At 34.1% G+C, this 17,811-nt stretch overlaps 1 protein-coding gene across 14 annotated transcripts in view; it reads left to right on the top strand.

Annotated features, from left to right (window-relative positions):
- SETD5 (SET domain containing 5) overlaps positions 1-17,811 on the top strand; it is a 72,623-nt gene that overhangs the window by 374 nt on the left and 54,438 nt on the right. The gene's annotated exons all lie outside the window — the stretch shown is intronic.

Genomic DNA, 17,811 nt, shown 5'->3' on the forward strand with positions numbered 1-17,811 from the left:
GTAATGTAGTCGACCCCACTACCTTTTTATGTCTTTCCTGGGTCAGGACGCTTCCCCTCCCCCACGTCTCTTCACCCCTTTTCCTGGGAACTGCCTACTCCACATTTACCTTTGACTTGAGGATAGGCCTCTCGCTGCCCTCCTCAAAATACACAGGCATACTTTTTTCCCCTCCCCTAACCAACACCCCCACCCCCGTTCGCGCGGCCTGGTGATAAGTCTGATTGCTCTTGGGGCCTCGATCTCTCCATAATGTTCCTGGACTCCTTCCTTATCGTTCTTAGGTCCCCATCTCCGATATTGCTTCCTTTCCCACACTAAAGACGTTACCTCGGCTACCCCCACTTTACATTCTTGGGTTTTCAGTGGCGTCTGCCCCAGTATCTCTGAAAAAGCGTTATCGAATTTGTAGGGTTCGAGCTTGGAGTTGAGCCAGATTGTGTCGTTCTCTCTGCCTTGGGCGTGGAAAGCAGTCATTTGAGAATGTCTTTAAAAGCAGAAAAATTTACCCTTTATGAATTCCCCTTCCCTCTGCGTTGAAGCCAGGGATGCGAAGTGAATGGCGGTGAGAAAAAGCCTTGGTTTTTAAGTAGATGAATTGCGTGAGAGGGAAAGTTTAACTGTTGGGAAAACCCCTTCTATGCTAATTTATTCTGTAGAGGTCTTTTGCTTGTCTCACTTCTTAGGAATAATTGGTCTTTCCCTTGGATACTGATGCAGCCTGCTCTGCTGGTCTGGGTCAGGGGTGCATGTATGACCTGCATTTTCTGCATTCTCATGTTACTTGTGCAATGTGTTCACCAGTAATTCATTTCTTTCCCAGATCTCTGGGTTCTGTTGGGCTTTGTCTATACTTTAGTTCATGTCTCCAGTTTTCCCCGTGCTTATGGTGCTGAAAGAATCCCCAGATTCTCAGCTAATTTCCTTCATCACTTGACTAAACAAGTTGCTTTTAAATGACTTAATTTTAACCAAGGTCATATTTACGTTTTTTGTTGGGGTGATGTTACATAGCTCTGCTTTTGATTAGAGAGAATCTAGCTGAGTTGAATGTTATGAGCTTTTCAAGAGAATGTTTGTGTACCCCCATTTGAGAAAATTTCTTGGTGGTTAATTTTATGTCATTAATGTTTTTAGGTCACTCAGAAAAAAGTTATAAGTTGTAATTTTAAATGTGTGTAATCTGTGTTAGGACTAAAGCAAAGAATATTCTCTTAATCAGAGAGGTTTCTGGGCCTCTTGGAGGACACAGGAAAATTTTAATATTGGATTTCTTCCAATTTTCTCAGGAGGATCATTAATTTTCTTATATAGCCAAAAATTCTGGCCCGTTACAGGATTAGAGTCCTTAAGGTTTACTCATCCTGTCATTAAAATAGAAAAATGAATTATGTCCTTTGGTAGGACATGACACAAGGCTCTGTCTCTAGCTGCAAATTTAAATTTCACTGTAAAGAGAGTGCTTAGAAAATTGGCCTTTTAAAGAGTAAAGCTTAATCTTCACTCCTAAATGGCTGGCTTAATTAAAATGGGTATCTGAAATTTGGTAAATACTGATTTTTCTAATAAAAGGCTCTTGGTTTAAAACTAAATGGGTGACCTTAAGAGTGTTTCTTTCTAACAGCATAATTCCAGCCCTTCTGGCATGGAGCATTGGTCCAAAAAAAAAAAAAAAGTGTAAGGAGTGGGGGTGGGGTGAGGAGAAGGTTGTTCTTTGGGTTGGACCACAGGGGTGAGTATACAAGGCAGCAGCAGCTGCTGGCTCTGGAGCTCTGGTTGCTACGTGAGAAGCTTGAGTAGTGTTGGCTGCTGTCTCCAGGGAAGGACAGCAGTGCAGCGTCCATTAATGCTGTTGGCTGCAGGGAGCTGCACTTAGGCGATGGCTGCTTCAGGACTAAGAAGAAATCTTGCTTTTCTGGGAATTTTCATTGCTGAGCTGGTTTGCATTTTATTGGTGGGGAGATGATAATTAGCAATTCATCACCTTCTACCCATTTATGGATATCAGCATCTGGAAACTGGATCATAGTTAAAGTTTTTTTCTTTTTTGTTTGGTTGGGGGGGGCAGATTTTTGGTTTTTATCCGCAGATTTGTGCTTGGATAGGATCAAAAGTTCCATTAGAGTTTTAATTTTACAATCCATTTAAAACCAGAGTATTAAGAATTTAGGGATCTTCCTGAGAACCAGAGTAGGAAGCATATCAATTTTTTCTGCAACCGACATGTGTCCGTCCTTAAATCACTGACTTAATTTTAATATTTTGTTGTGTATTGCCTTCCTTTCAGTTGTTAGGCCCTATTTACCTTATTGAATAGATATTTTGTTAAACATTTGACTAAATTTGGTATCTTAAACTCCGACAAGAATTGCCCTTTTCAGAATGATTTGCAAATATAAATCTCAGAAGTATTTTCTTATTTTCTGGATCGAGAATAGACTTCTCTAGATTAAATTATTTCTTTGGAGTTTGACCTATAAAATGGATTCATTAAATGTATATTGGATATAGTCTTCTAAGATCACAAGGATCTATGTTTGGCTGTGATCCATCTGAAATATAGGACAGACCAGAAGGAATATTCAGAAATTGAATAAGTCTAGTGTATAGGATACTTGAGAAGATGGCCTCTGAACCCCTTATGTGGTCTCCCCTCTCACAACTCCTGCAAATCAGGAAGATCTCTGATTAAGCAGAACAATTTGTTGAGTATGGAAATACTTGAAGGAGAATCACCATCCAAATATACTACCAATTATAATACTTAACAGATGCGTTGTCCGCCCCCACCCCACCTCAACACTTGCATCCTATATTTTTCCCACAGAATTTTGATATGTTCAGTTTTGTGTAAATGTACTTAAATCCCACAATCATCTATAATGTGTATGGCATGACTGGTATTTGTGGCAGGGAACCAAAAAGAATGGAAATGAGTTTTGTCATTCACAAATGTGGCTTGCATTGTCTCTCAGTGATACATGCTGACTAATGAAGCAGAATCTTTCAAAGATAATATTTTAGGTGGTTTTAATTTTTATTACTATCATGTATAAAAGATGCCAAAATAGATAAATATGGTTTCACTCACAGTGGCTGTTGAACATTTTACATATGAACGTTTGTAGCTTGTTGTTATTTAATATGAAAGTTACCTTATAAAATAATTGCTCTTTCACTTGTTTTTCTTATTGTTTGAAACCCGTTGTGATCTTGATGTAATCATTTTCTGGAAGATCATAGAGGCCCTTTTCTTAGGATTTATTTAAACAGTATGCTTGAACATTTTTATCTTCTGATACTGTTTTGTGTCCAGGAACTTACATACTTTCTGAAGTTATTCTGGCCTTTCTTGGGGAGAGTGGCTATTCAGTTTTTGTCTTTATTTGGGGAAATGATACAGGGCAAAATGCAGATATGCACACAACCACTTTTACTTTATCCTCTTCCTGTTGAAATAACTTGTGGTTGAAATAACTTGTGAAACATTAGGCCATAGTCACCTGACTATTGGATACAATTTTTCAATGAAAAATTGGATCATGACTAGAACAAAATTTTCATATAGCTTCTGGTTCTACTCTGGTGATTTGTCAGTTTAATTTGAAACTAAAAAGCCTAACAGTGAATTTTATTTATAAAAATTATTCAGGTATTGAAAACTAAAACTCTTGATAGGGATATTTTAAGACAAAGAAAACTTTGATTCTGCAAAATGTGTGAGATATGGTGCATTTTAATACAATTGATGGTTATTTGTAATTTGATTTAAAACATTCTCACAGCCAAATGTAATATGCCTGTGATAGTAGTAATTGTTACCATTCCTCACTGCCAAAAATTCCAAAATATGTGTTGAAATGGCATTTTTAACCTTCCATTTGATACAGTGCTTGATTTCTTTTGTGGTAAAGATTCAGGAAAGTTCATGAAAGGTGAGAGAATATCATTTTCTTCACTTATCAATACATGTTTTGTTAAGTCAGAGTCTTAAGAAAAGTATCCCATATATTCAAGTCTAAACTGAGTAAAAAATACCCAGTAACTTGGGGGAGGGGTGTCAGTTAGAAAGCATCACTTTAGAGAATTCTCTTATTCTGACAAAGTATATTCAAACGCTTGCCATTTTATGAAGGGAACCATGAGAGATAATAAAGGAACAATGAAAATGAGTCTCAGTCTACCTTTATAGAAGCCCTCACTGAGCAAGGAATTTGTAATCCCATCCTGCCTCACTCAGTTTTTCCATCCTATTGATTTTGTTTGCTGAATACCTCAGGGAGAGATGGGTCATATTAAGTATCTTTGATATAAAGACAGGGAAGAGGAATTTTCTTATTGGAACAGTGTCTTAGTATTTTTAAAACACTAAGATTATTGGCCAGTTTTGCTCATGTATTCCACTGTTAGTTTGGTCTGACTGCTTTCTCTTCTGTGTTCTTCTGTCTTCATACTGTGGAAATGCTCAGAGTTTTGATGGCAAACTGAAGTAATAAGAATCGTTTCTTCAGCCATATTAGTTATGTATATACACTCAGAGCTGAGAATACTCATTGGCCTATGTTGAGTTACAGAAAAGCAGAGGATACAGGAATTTTTACAGAATTTGTTTCTGTCTGGGGAATCAAGTTTTTTGATGTGCTACCTAATTGAGGGAAAATGTCGAATTCCTTGTTGCTCTATTTGAAAAATAGATGGAAGCATGGGAGGAGCCTGAGACCTTTGCAGCAGAATTGGTCTGAGTAGAAAATGAAGATTTTTGTTTCAAATTGCCAGCTGCTTATGTCAGACTGACTCTCTTATTATGCTTCTGGTTGGCCTGTCAGTATGGCCAAACAGCTAGATAAGTGCAGGGCAGGACAAAGGGCTCTTTACACAGCAGGGAGGCAATGTTGTTGGGGGAGGGGCAGGAGGTAGGAAAGAGGAGGAGGAGGTTCTTTTCCCTGGGAGATTATTCACTTCGGTATACAATTAAAGAAATCATTTCTGGCTTCCACTAAAGCATTGAATTTGTGCCAACCATATACTGTTAACCTGAAATTTAGTATATCCCTGAATATCTGGTAGGGATCCATCCTCTCCTCCAAGGAAAAATAAAAGACTAAAGCTTTGTATAGGTTAAAAGAAAATAAATCTCATGCTCTCCACACTCCTAAATATGAGTCACCCCCTTAATAGACCAGTTCTAGAGCATCTGACAGCATATTTCTATTTCTCATTAAGTAATAGAAAAGAATATTCTATCCGAATAAAATTTATATTTCAACACATACACTGTCTTTATTTGAGTTGGGATTAAACTGGATTAGGTAGAATAATTTGTTTCTCTTTGTGTGAAATAGTTGCAAATTGTTAGCTCCAATTTTATATCTGTAATCTGGAGAGCACTCTCTATAGACATTCACGTTATTGGCTACCATCTGTAAAATGCTAACTGAAGAGAGGCTACTTACTGTTTCAGTCTTAATCCTACTTTCTGGAGAACCTGATATTCCCTGGAGGTTACTCCCTCCGCCACATCAGGGTTGGTACAACTTTGATACATGTGCTCAACTCCCAACTGAAAGTGGGGCAGTCGTATCTATACTATTAGAATTAATATGAATCATAGAGTTGAAAGAGATCTGTGGGTTATCTGGCCCTTTAAGCAAAATCATAATGAAATAGTTTAAAGTTTGAGCTCCTATGGAAGTTTTCATTAGATTGTTATAAGGATCAGTGTCCTGAACAGTATTATTTACTTTTAAAATAAATGTCAAACAATACATGCATCCTATTTCTTTTTTAAAAAATCAAAATATTAAAGAATTGCATTCTCAGACAAGTTAGGTAGCAATTATTTGGATTGCAAAAGAATTCCTCCTTTATAAAGGTATATGCTAAGGTTCTTTTAAAAGCTTAATGTATTTTAAGAGAATTTTATTTTTAGAAATAATTGATTAGACCACAGTTTTCCAAGAGTACTGTTGCTTGCATTGAGATACTACCTGTATTGTAATGTTATTAAATTGAGATACTACCTATATTGCAATGTTATTAAATGTTATTGAATTGAGATACTACCTATATTGCAATGTTATTTAGGCTTAAAAGTTTTCTCTTCTGTCCAAACTGCAGGAGACAGTAAGGAAACTGGAATACTAAATTTTCCTTATGGATCCAGAGTTTGTGACTGTTGGCAAAGAAGAGATGTTTTAACTTGATAGAATACTTACAAAACTGCCTTTAATGTAATATTATGCAAACCTGACCAAATTTTGTGTCATTTCCCTCTATAAAAAGAAAAATGTGTTACCTACTTAACATTATATTTCTATGTGTATAGGTCTTGGCAGTAATGATATAATATTTTGATCTGAAAGGGGAAATTTGAGTGACTAATTATCATTCCCATTAGTTAAAACTTTTTTATCAGTAGAATAGCAATGGTAACATGAAATTTAGTAGACTATATTTTATATTGCTATAGAAATTTAGGGTAGTCATTTCTTCTCTGTATAATTCATTCACATGGATTATTTCCATAGATTTGTGAGACAAAAATAGAAGTCATTTAGTTCAAACCCTGGCCTCCATTCCAGTCAGTTTACATGTGCTAAGACCCACATTGCTAACTAAAGTAAACATCATTTTCAGCATTCAACTAAATAATTAGAAATCTCTTCATTGTGGCTTCTACTGCTCCTATTACCTGAATCTTGCTGGAGGCCCTAAAAAATTCCTGGCAAATGTGGGGGAGAGGGTACATTTTGATCTCAAAGTGTTTGATAACTGCTTTGGCTCCTCAAACAGCTAATCCCATTTTCTTAAGACTCAGCCAGCAGTAGACTAGAATGGAGGTGAAACACAGTACTGTACCTCATCTTGCCTTTGCAGCTGCTCCACCTTATTTCCTGCAATTATTATCCCACAACGCCTCTCCCCAGCAAATAAGAAACTAGGACAAAGGAGGAAAATTGGATGGGCTGATAGGATTTTTACTATGGTTATGGGTTTGTTTATATGTACTTAAATACAAAGCTCATTCATTCCATGTCAGTAGTGAAAGATTATAAGTTAAGTATCTTCCACTTCCTTCATAAACCATTCCAGATTCTCAGCTTTACAGAAAAAAAAAAAAAAAAATGTTTTTAAGCACACTTAATTTTCCTTGCCTGTTCACACAATCATTACCACCAGATGCCACTGTATTATTAGCTTGAAGAAAGGGAGAATCTCTTCTGTAGATAATATTTGAAGTTGGTATTGGGAATTACTGATTTGTGTAACTACAAGATTAAAGACTAAAATAAGGTTAAAAAATTAAATATTTTGTGCTTCCTTCTTTATCTTAGTGGAGATGAAATTAATTGTTCAAATAGAAATTTTTCATTCTTTAGAGTTTTCCATTAAGCTGCATAATTAATGTCCTTCAAGCCTTCTTTTTCCCACACAATCCACCCTAAGAAAACCCAAGAAATTTTATTTTTATCATTTTTTGTTGCTGTATTCTGATGTTAAGATTTTCTTCTCCCTTCTGAAATGTGAAAACTCATAAAATCCAGTAAACTAAGATATGTGCACTATTGAATATAGTAAGAGGATTATTTCATAATTCTTAGAAATTATTATCTGGTTAGGCTGCTCTAATATGTTAACATATTTAATAATGTTGACTTGTAATTTTAATATATATCTAGATTCATCTCAGTGTTTTATATTTGCACCCATTGTTTGTCATTTTATATAAGGTGGTTCTCCCCCCAACCCCATCTCTCTGTTTTTGTTTTTCTTATTTCTGTCCTGTTATGATCTTTGGCCTTTTGAAAAATTCTGTTTCCTTCCACCAGTCTCTGCATGCCACAACACATACAATTTGTACTCTCTCAGTTCTTTGAAGGAGGATGATCTGCAGTTAATAATCAACTGTTTGGGCAGTCTTGGTATCCAAGGAAGGTTTTACTTACAAGGAAGAACCTGGTAGGACCTGTTGGCAATTAGACTGCCTCTGCATTTATGCTGCCTTTTCCTTTATTAACATAGATGTTGAAGGTTGACTTGTTTTATAAGAGAAACCAGACAGAAAGGGAAGAGCCACAGTTACATATGGTTATTTTAAAAATAAATGTTTATTATGATCATATTTGGGATAGAATCTTAGAGGATATTAAAAAAAAACCTTCATTTTAATTTTAAAGACAAAAGAGTTTAACCTAAAATAAAACAAAGAGAAGGCTGTTGAGGCAATATGATTGATTGCATGCCCAGTTTAGCACTACATTATTGTATGAATGCATAAATTTTTATTGTCTCAGTATCTGTGGTGCAAACTGCTATAGCCATGTGAGTTAAATGTCTTTATGCTGAAAAATATTAAGTGGAATGACTTTTTTAAAAAAATAACATCTGAGAAAAATATAGGAGCAAGTCCAACTTTTTGATGTCCCTTTTTAATTATTTTTGGTCTTGCTATACAAATTTAGTTTAATTTATGGGAATTAGAACTTTAATGACGTAGCTTAGTAATAGAACCAAATATGAATAGATTGACATAGTGTCAATGCATATTTTAGGATGAGACTAATATTGTACCTAATTATTAAACATATTTAGGTTACTTTTATTGAAAAAGTTTACCCAAGATTTAAAAATCTATGAAGTGGCATAAAATATTCACATTTTAACCAGGTAGTCACCTTATTGGTGGCACATCATAAGCAATAATCAGATTTTTTAAATCAGGTATTAAAAAAATAATAAAATCAGGTATTTACTGAAAATCAAAAAAGAGAAAAGTATGCTAGCATCATATACAGAGCTCTGAAGTTACTGTAGCCATACCACTTAGACCAAGTAAGTAATAATGCCAGCCCCAGGGCTCTTACTTTGAAGCCTAGGCTGGTTGACCTGACCCAGATGTTTTTACCGCAACTCTTCCTTACTTAACCCATAGGCTATTAAGATTTGAAGTGTTGCGAGGAATAAGGTAACCGTTCAGAAATTGAGTAGGAATCTGACTGGTTCATGTGTGGAGGCCCATGGGAAGACATGTACTTTTTAGAGAAGCAAGGTTCTGGGTAAGTGTAATTTTCCTCTCATAGTTTATCATGAAAAGGAATTGCTGGAAGTTTGCAGAAAACACTATAAACAACAAGTAGACATCTCGTTTTATGAAATAACTGTGACAAGCAAAGGAGATGAAAAGTAGTTTTTTTTTTGTAGAATACCTTAGTTTTTCTGAAAACTCTAATATTAGGAATGTATTTCTATGGAAATTAGTTACCCAAAAAATTGAGTTGAGTATCTTTTGTGAAAATGATTTAAAATTTTCATCTTTTATCAAGTGACCATATGTCTTGGTTTCCTTGGGACAATCCTGGTTTATGCCTACTGCATAATTAGTAATAGCTCCCCTTTCACTCAAAAATGCCCTAGTTTGGACTGTAAATTATATGTTCACTCTAATTCTAGGGGATCTTGGAACTTTTTGTTACTACATATCAACCCATTTTTCTTTTATAGAGAGAGCTCTTCTGATTCTCCTCTCTGCTAGGATTTATCTGTTGGCCTCTCTGAACCCCCATTTCCACATAAGCAGTTTTTAGAATTAAGCCTTTTCCTTTTAGTTGATGATGGGGGGGTGATATAGATTTGATTACTTTTTCATTATGAAAAAGTTCAAATACAACAGAATAGAGAGAATAGAAAAATTGACTCACTTTGGAATTTATTTAAACCATTTATTTGATCAAGATAAGATTCATACATTGTACTTGGTTGATACATTTGATTCTTTGTAATTTATAGGTTCTCCTTGTCTTTTTTATGTAATATATTTGTTAAATGAATTTATCATCACGTAAAGTTCCTACTCTTTGGGTCTTTGAAGTTGCATCTACATGGTGTCATTTAATGTATTCTGCTATTAGATGACTGTCCTTCCCATATTCATGTAAATTAATGATTAGATCCATTGCAAGTATACTTTATAAGACTACTATGTACTTCCATTGAGTTACATTATATTTACTTGTGTATGTAATGTTAAGCAGCTGTTGATATTTATTGCCTATGTCAGCCATTCTTAAATTCTATAAAAATTGAAGGCCTCAAAGAGCTTTTATTTGTGTGGGCTGTATAGAGATTTACCAGATTAGAAATTAAAACGGACAAATGGTTACCCTAAGATCCAGTTTGCCTCGTACAAGTTTTCAAAATAATGAATTGGTAACCTAGCAACCTCCAAAGGTGATCAATGAAGTATTATTATTATTGTTATGGTTTTAAAGATATTTGATGTGCTTCAGTTACTTGCAGTTATTATTTTTGACATTCAGATTGTCTCACATTTGGCTTTTGGCTCCTAAGTCTTTTTAACTCATTCTCAATTGCTTCCTGGCTTTCCTTTTTTTTTTTTTTTTTTTTAATTGATTCCTTGCTGTTTCATATGATGGAATGTTCCAGGATCATTTTTTACATTTCCTGCCCAAACCTAGAATTATTTGTTTTTGCAAAACTCTGGGGATTTTTTTTAGTAGAAATGGTACTTAGAGACCATAATCTGAGTGCTAGCAGTGTTCATTGCTCGAGTTGGTCCTTTTTTCCAGACCTTTTCAGAAGACATAACTAAAAAGCAGTTTCTTTTCTTTCCTCTTTTTGTTTCTTTTTTTTTTTAATATAAGTTGTTGGTGTTTAACTTTTATCTCAAATTCAGTATTATATATTTACATAAACCTACTCTTTTCTCCATGCCCAAAATTCTAATTTCCGCTAACATTAATATAATTACTGTTTGTTTTACCCCACAACATACACACAGCAGTTTTAGAATCTCAGAACAGTATGATTACTGGAAAGTGTGTTGTTTGTTTTTGCCCTTAGGATATGTCCCTCTAAAAATATACAGTCAAATTACAATGTTTTAAAATCACTTGGAATAGTTCTGTGTGACTATGCCACCAGCTCAATACACAGTAAGGTTAATTTTTTTCATTTCACTTTCAGATTTTTCAGGGCTTATTTTTTTTATAATTATAATAAAATATGGTTACTAAGTCAAATTTGCAAATCTACATATGGTCAGAGAATTGTAGCTTCTAGTCTGTTCCACCCTGTTACTATATGTAAGACTTGACAGATTTGTCATAATTATTTAAATTGATACTTTGTTTTAGTACTTTTATTGTAACACAAGAAGCATTTAAGTTAGTTTATTTACTAAAAACTATCTGCTTTTAGGTTTTTCAATAACTAATAAGCATTTTTAGGTCGTGGAAGAGGAACATAGACTTTTCTTTTTTTCTAGGAACGACAGTTTCTTGCCCGAACATAAATAGTTAAAATAAGAAACTTTCTTTCTCTAGTAAAAATTCTCTCTCTAGAAATGCTAGATCATTTTCCATTTGTCTGTGATGATTTTCAGATACTTAAATATGATCACCACTTGGGACACTGGTGCTGCTTGTAATAGAAAGCTCATCAATTAACATTTCTTGAATGGTTCACACTTAGACCTGAAATTTAGATGTTAGAACTGATATCTACTTTTTTAACTTTGTCATTTAAAATTCAAATTATGTGATTATGTAAGTTTTAAATTAAAACTTTATTTTTCTGACTATATCTAAAAAGTTATAATATATTACAGCAATATATATCACATTCTAACATATCTTTGTATTATAGGCTAAAAAATACTAAATCAGGTTATGTCAAATGGTGAAGCTATAGTGATTAAGAGTGTGAGAATTCCGAAATTGGATAGAGTTTGCTTCAGATTCTAGTTTGCAGTTTTCTTGCTCTGGCCTTAGTGAGTTTAATTCTTTGACTAAACAGGAATAGTACCTTCTTCATGAAGATATGGACATTACAAAAGCTAATGTATGTAAAGTGATTGAAGACACAGTGGCTAGTATACAAAATAAGCATCCAGTAAATGTTAGCTTTTATTTGGAAGTTGTTACTGTTACGAATTTTTGACCAATTCTCTAAACTCTTTTTATCTGTACCTCACTTGGGATAAGCAATGCTGCTTACATACTATAAATATAGCACCTGATTTTCATGACTCCATTGGTTATATGAAAAGAACCAACTGTTAACAAAAGAATAATCAGGATCTAGCTAAAATTTGTGTGAGGCTTCTGGCTTTACAATATACCAGGGCTTACTATGTAAATGTAATCACATTAAAAACCTTAGTAGATAAGAAAGCTTTAAGGAAACAAAGTTTCTTTTCAGGATCCAAGGTCCTTTTCAGACATTATTAGACATTTTTATTTGAAGTGGCTTGAGGGCACTATGTATGCTGACAACTGTTAAAGGAATTTTTTAACTCTAGAATTTTAAGATACACCTGCCTTTTAAAAGTGCCTTCAGATAATGCTATGTAACACCAGATTGCTCGTTAGTTCAGGTGTTTTGTGTTTTTTCTTTTTAGCTTTATTGAAGTATAATTGATAAAATTATAATATATTTACAGTATACAATATGATGATTTAATATACATATACATAATGAAAGAATTCCAACAATTGAGGTAACTAACATATTATCCCTTATGTATTTACCCTTTCTGGGAGGGGTGAGAACCCTTAAATTCTAATCTCTTGGCAAATTTCAGTTATACAATACATACAGAATTACCAGCTATGATTACTGTGTTTATACATTAGATCTCAGACCTTATTCATCTTTATAACTGAAAGTTTTACTAACCTTTCATTTCTTTTACACCCCAGCCCCTGACAACCACCAGTCTACTTTCTGTTTCTATAAGTGGATTTTTTTTAGATATAAGTTAGTGATTCCACATGTAAGTGATACTATGCAGTATTTGTCTTTCTCTGGCTTACTTCACTTAGCATAATGCTCTCCAGGTTCATCCATGTTGTCACAAATGTAAGGAATTCCTTCTTTTATGGCTGAATAATATTCCATTGTATATAAATAGATAGATATCATTTTCTTAATCCATTCATCTTTTTTTGAGAGACACTTGTTTCCATACCTTGACTATTGTGAATAGTGTTGCAGTAAACATAGGAGTACAGGACAGATATTTCTTCAAGATAGTGATTTTGTTTCCTTTGGATATATTCTCCCAAATGGGATTGCTGGATCATATAGTAGTTTTATTTTTAATTTTTTGAGGACCCTCTATATTGTTTTCCATAGTGACCATACCAGTTTATGTTCCCACCAACAGTGTACAGAGGTTCTCTTTTCTCCACATGCTCACTAGCATTTGTTATCTCTTGTGTTCTTGATAATAACCATCCTGACAGGTGTGAGGTGATATCTCATAGTGGTTTTGACTTTGGTTTCCCTAATGACTAGTGATATTGAGCACCTTTTCAAAGACCTGTTGATCCTTTTTATGTCTTCTTTGGGAAAATATTTATTTGAGTCCTTCACTCATTTATTAAATTTGTCTTTGTTTTGTTCGTTTCACTGTTGAGATGTATGAGTTCCTTGTACATTTTTAATGTTAACCCCTTGTTGAATATGTGGTTTGCAAATATTTTCTCCCATTCCATAGATTGCCTTCCATTTTGTTGATGGTTTCATTTGCTGTACAGAAGCTTTTGGTTTGGTGTAGTCTCACTTGTTTATTCCTGCTTTTGTGCTTTTGCTTTTGGTGTCGAATCCAAAAAAATCGTTAACAAGATCAATGTCAAAGACTTTACCACCTGTTGTTTTCTTCTAGGGGTCATATGGTTTCAAGTCTTATATTCAAGTCTTTAATCCATTCCAAGTTCATTTTTGTGTATGGTATAAGATAGTGGTCCAATTCATTCTTTTTCAAGTGGATACTCAGTTTTCCCAGCAGCACTTACTGAAGAGACTATCATTTCCCCTTTGTATATATTTTTTTCACTTATATTTATGTTTTAATTTTTTTATGGTGACATTGGTTAATGAAATCCACTGTTTCAAGCGCCCATTGTATATTCTTGGCACCTTTGTCAGAAACTTAATTGACAATATATGCATGGATTTATTTTTGAGTGCTCTGTTCTGTTTCACTGATCTGTATGTTTCTTTTTATGCCAGTATGTCATCTGTCCTGATTACTTTATCTTTGTAGTATAGTTTGAAATCAGGAAGTGTGATGCTCCAGCTTTGTTCTTTCTCAAGATTGCTTTGGCTATTCAGGATCTTTTATGTCTCCATAAAATGAATTTAGGATTTTTTTTTTTATTTCTGTGAAATATACCATTGGAATTTTGATAGGGATTGAATTTATAGATCACTTTGGGTAGTGTGGACATTTTAATATTGATTTTTCCAATTCACAAGCAAAGAATATCTTTCCATTCATTTGTCTTCAGTTTTTTTCATCAATGTTTTATAGTTTTGAGTGTACAGATCTTTCTCTTCATTGGTTAAATATATTCCTAAGTGTTTTATTCTTTTCAATGCTATTGTAAATGGGGTTTTTATTTATTTTTCTTCCGCTCCTCCCCACACACACTTTAATTCCTCCCCTCCCCCCACTTCCACCCCTGTCCTATGGATGTTGCCGTTTCCCCTTAAGAACTGGATCTTTGAAGGCGGGGGGTCTCCTCCCACACGCTGGTGGCGTGCACCAGGGGCCTAGTGCACCTGGGGTATGTTTCGTGGCTCCACCTGGGGCGCGAACCCAGGACCTTCTGCGTGTAAAGCGGACATGCTAACCACTACACTATGGAGCCACACTATTTCTCTTTCTTACAGTTCGTATAAAACAACTTATGTTTGTATGTTTTTCTATCCTGAAACTTTACTGAATTTGTTTGGTCTAACAGTTTTCTGTTTTTGTTTTGTTTTGTTTTTGGTGGAACCTTTAGTGTTTTCTAGATGTACCATGTTACCTGCAAGCAAATAGTTTTACTTCTTTCTAATGTGGATGTTTTTTTATTTCTTTTTCTTGCCTAATTGCTCTGGTTAGGACTTTGAGTACTATTTTGAATACAGGTGGTAAGAGTGGTCATCTTTGTTTTGTTACTGATCAAAAGCTTTCAGCTTTTCACCATTGAATATGATGTCTACTGTGGATTTATCATATACAGCCTTTATTATGTTGAGGTGCATTCTATCTGTACTTAATTTTGTTCAGAATTTTTATCATGAAAAAAATATTCATTTTTGTCATACTTATTCTGCATTTATAGAGATGTTCATATGATTTTTATTTTTCATTTTGTTAATGTAGTGTATCACATTTATTGACTTGGGTAGTAGAAACATTTTCCATCCCAGGAATAAATTCCACTTGATCATGTCGTATGGTCCTTTTAATGTACTCTTGAGTTTATAGCTTGCTAAGATTTTTTTGAAGACTTTTGCATCTGTGTTTATCAGGGGATATGGTTCTGTAGTTTTTGTTTTTTGTGTGTGTGGGTTTGGTTGTTTTTGTTTTTGTTTTTTTGCTTTAGTATCAGGGTAATGCTAGCCTCATAAAATGGGTTTAGAAGTGTTCCCCTCTCTTCAGTGTTTTAGAAGTTTTGTTTGTTTTTAATACTTTAGGATTAGAATGAGATCGAGGAATGCTAAAATGAATTCAGATTGGATAGCAAGTCCTTATGCTTCCAAAATGTTTCATTATACTATATTACTTACCTATCTTGTTATTTTAGATATAGAGAGTTCTAGGAAAGAACAAAAAGGTGGGCTAGAGATGTTGTCCCCCCTTGCAAAAACAAAAACAAAAACAAAAAACCAGGAACTAAAAATGCACACGTTCTTTTGTTTAAAAGAATCTTTTTGACAGACGTGCTAAAATATTTATGATTGAAATGATATATTGCTGGTGTTTGCTTCAGAATGGAGAAGAGGTAATATATGAAACAGGGTTGAATATGAATTGGTAATTGTTCAATGATGAGTAAGTGAAATTCTTTATAAAATTTTACTTTTATATTTGTTTGAAATTTCACAAATTTTTTAAGTTTAAAATAAAAAGACTTGGCTGTTAGGGATCTTGTTAAAGCAGACTAGTAAACATACTCAGATGTTTTAGTCTCTCCCCATTGGTGCTCCTTGCCCTCTGAGCCCAATTCCTCTTGTGACTATCACAGGATATTTCTAATCAACGGAAGAATAGAGTGACTATGTTAATATGTAATAACTTTCTATACTAAAAGGAAATTTTAATGTTTTAAGGAAGTCTGTACAGATTTTGGAAAGCATTCTTGACAGGAATATTGAGGAATCAAATGGGTAAATTAACGGTATGTTCGGTATACAATAGATTTTATTTCATGAGATGAGTGAATTTCTGAAAAGGTATCTTATAAATATCAAATCAATGCCAAACAGTCGAGTTTTTTAAAGAAAATTAATAGGATATTTGACTAACTGAAGGTTAATCTGTGACTGTTAGCAAGTCTCAATATTAGTGGGTTTGGCAAATTACTATTAAGACTCAAACTATAGATTCCTCTCCTCCACTTCATATTATTGCCTTGGAAACAAGAAGTATTTCCTGTTTGCCTTCATTATACCCTTTGTTCACTTCTTTAATATTGTAACCCAACATACCAAAAGTTGGATGCTTGCAATGTGCCATATATCTTGGTAGGTTCTCTTACGGGTATTATCTCAATTCTCAAAATAGTGCCATGGGTAGTTTACAAATGAACAGACTTAATCAGAGTGACCACACAGCTACTAAGAGGTGAGTCAAGTTCTTTATGATTCCAGAATCTTTTCACTATACCCTATTATCTTATTTAAAGAGACTTGCATCTCCACCAATATAATCTGTAACTTTTCCTGTCCTCTTGACTTTGGGCACTGCTTCTCATCTGTAGTATGGACCTTTTTTCTTTAGGATTTTTTGCCTGGAATTGGATGAGGCTCCTGGATCTGGATAGAGAAAGGCAAAAATAAATGGGTTTTTATTGGGCATTATCCCCTACTAGAGTGATTATAAATTCTGAATATAAAAGTTAAAGGGCTTCTTTCAATCACCCATACCTTACCAGTCAGTCACTTATGGGCTTCCTTTTATCTCAGACTATCAGCAGTTCAAGAAAGGGTATAGAGCAGAAGCCTATGAATCCCTAGAAGTTTACAAGTTTTGTCTGCATTTTTCTGAGGAAAAAGTTCTTGGCCCTGTCAGGTTCTTAAAGAAATCTGTGTCACTTTTCAAAAAAGTTAAGAACTACAGGTACCCTAGGATTTGGTTTGTAAGGGAACAAGATACTAGACTCACTTGATACTTCTTGGGCTGAAAAGATACATCCCTTTGACCTATTGAGTCCAATTGCAAACCACCACAAAGCATACAGTGAATGTACTTGTTCTTATAAAGAAATGATATGCAATTTCAGTTTTTATTTTTGAAAATTCGAATAAGTTTGCTACTAAAAATTGAAACGTACTTAGTTTTACTTGTATTAACTTGGCATGATTACACTCTCAGCTGTGCTTAGTAAACTCAGTTTTTTCCAAAAGAAGATACTTTTTAAAACGGAAGGCATTAATAACAGATTTAGAAGTCAGATAAGACTTCCTAAAGGAATTTGTATTTCAGTAGAATAAGGAATGGTGACAGGCAGCTCACGAACATTGATCTTTAAAACTTTTTTTGGCTTGTAAATTGGTGTTTTTATTGTAATAGCCAAATAAACATTTGTTATAGATCCCTCAAAGAGAATATCAGACAAATACTGTCTCCTTTGAGTTCACGAAAGCAGAATTAGTAGAAATTCATATAAGCGTGTGTGTTCAGAGTTTGAAATCTGCAGTATAAACCAGTTATACCCATACCAAGGATCAGTTTTGGAATATTGATACTAGGGCAAAAAGAGTCTAGGGGGTTTCTTTCTTTCTTTCATAAATAGA

The sequence above is a fragment of the Pteropus alecto genome, unplaced genomic scaffold (genome assembly GCF_000325575.1).
Source record: "Pteropus alecto unplaced genomic scaffold, ASM32557v1 scaffold75, whole genome shotgun sequence".
In the NCBI taxonomy this organism is placed as follows: domain Eukaryota; kingdom Metazoa; phylum Chordata; class Mammalia; order Chiroptera; family Pteropodidae; genus Pteropus; species Pteropus alecto.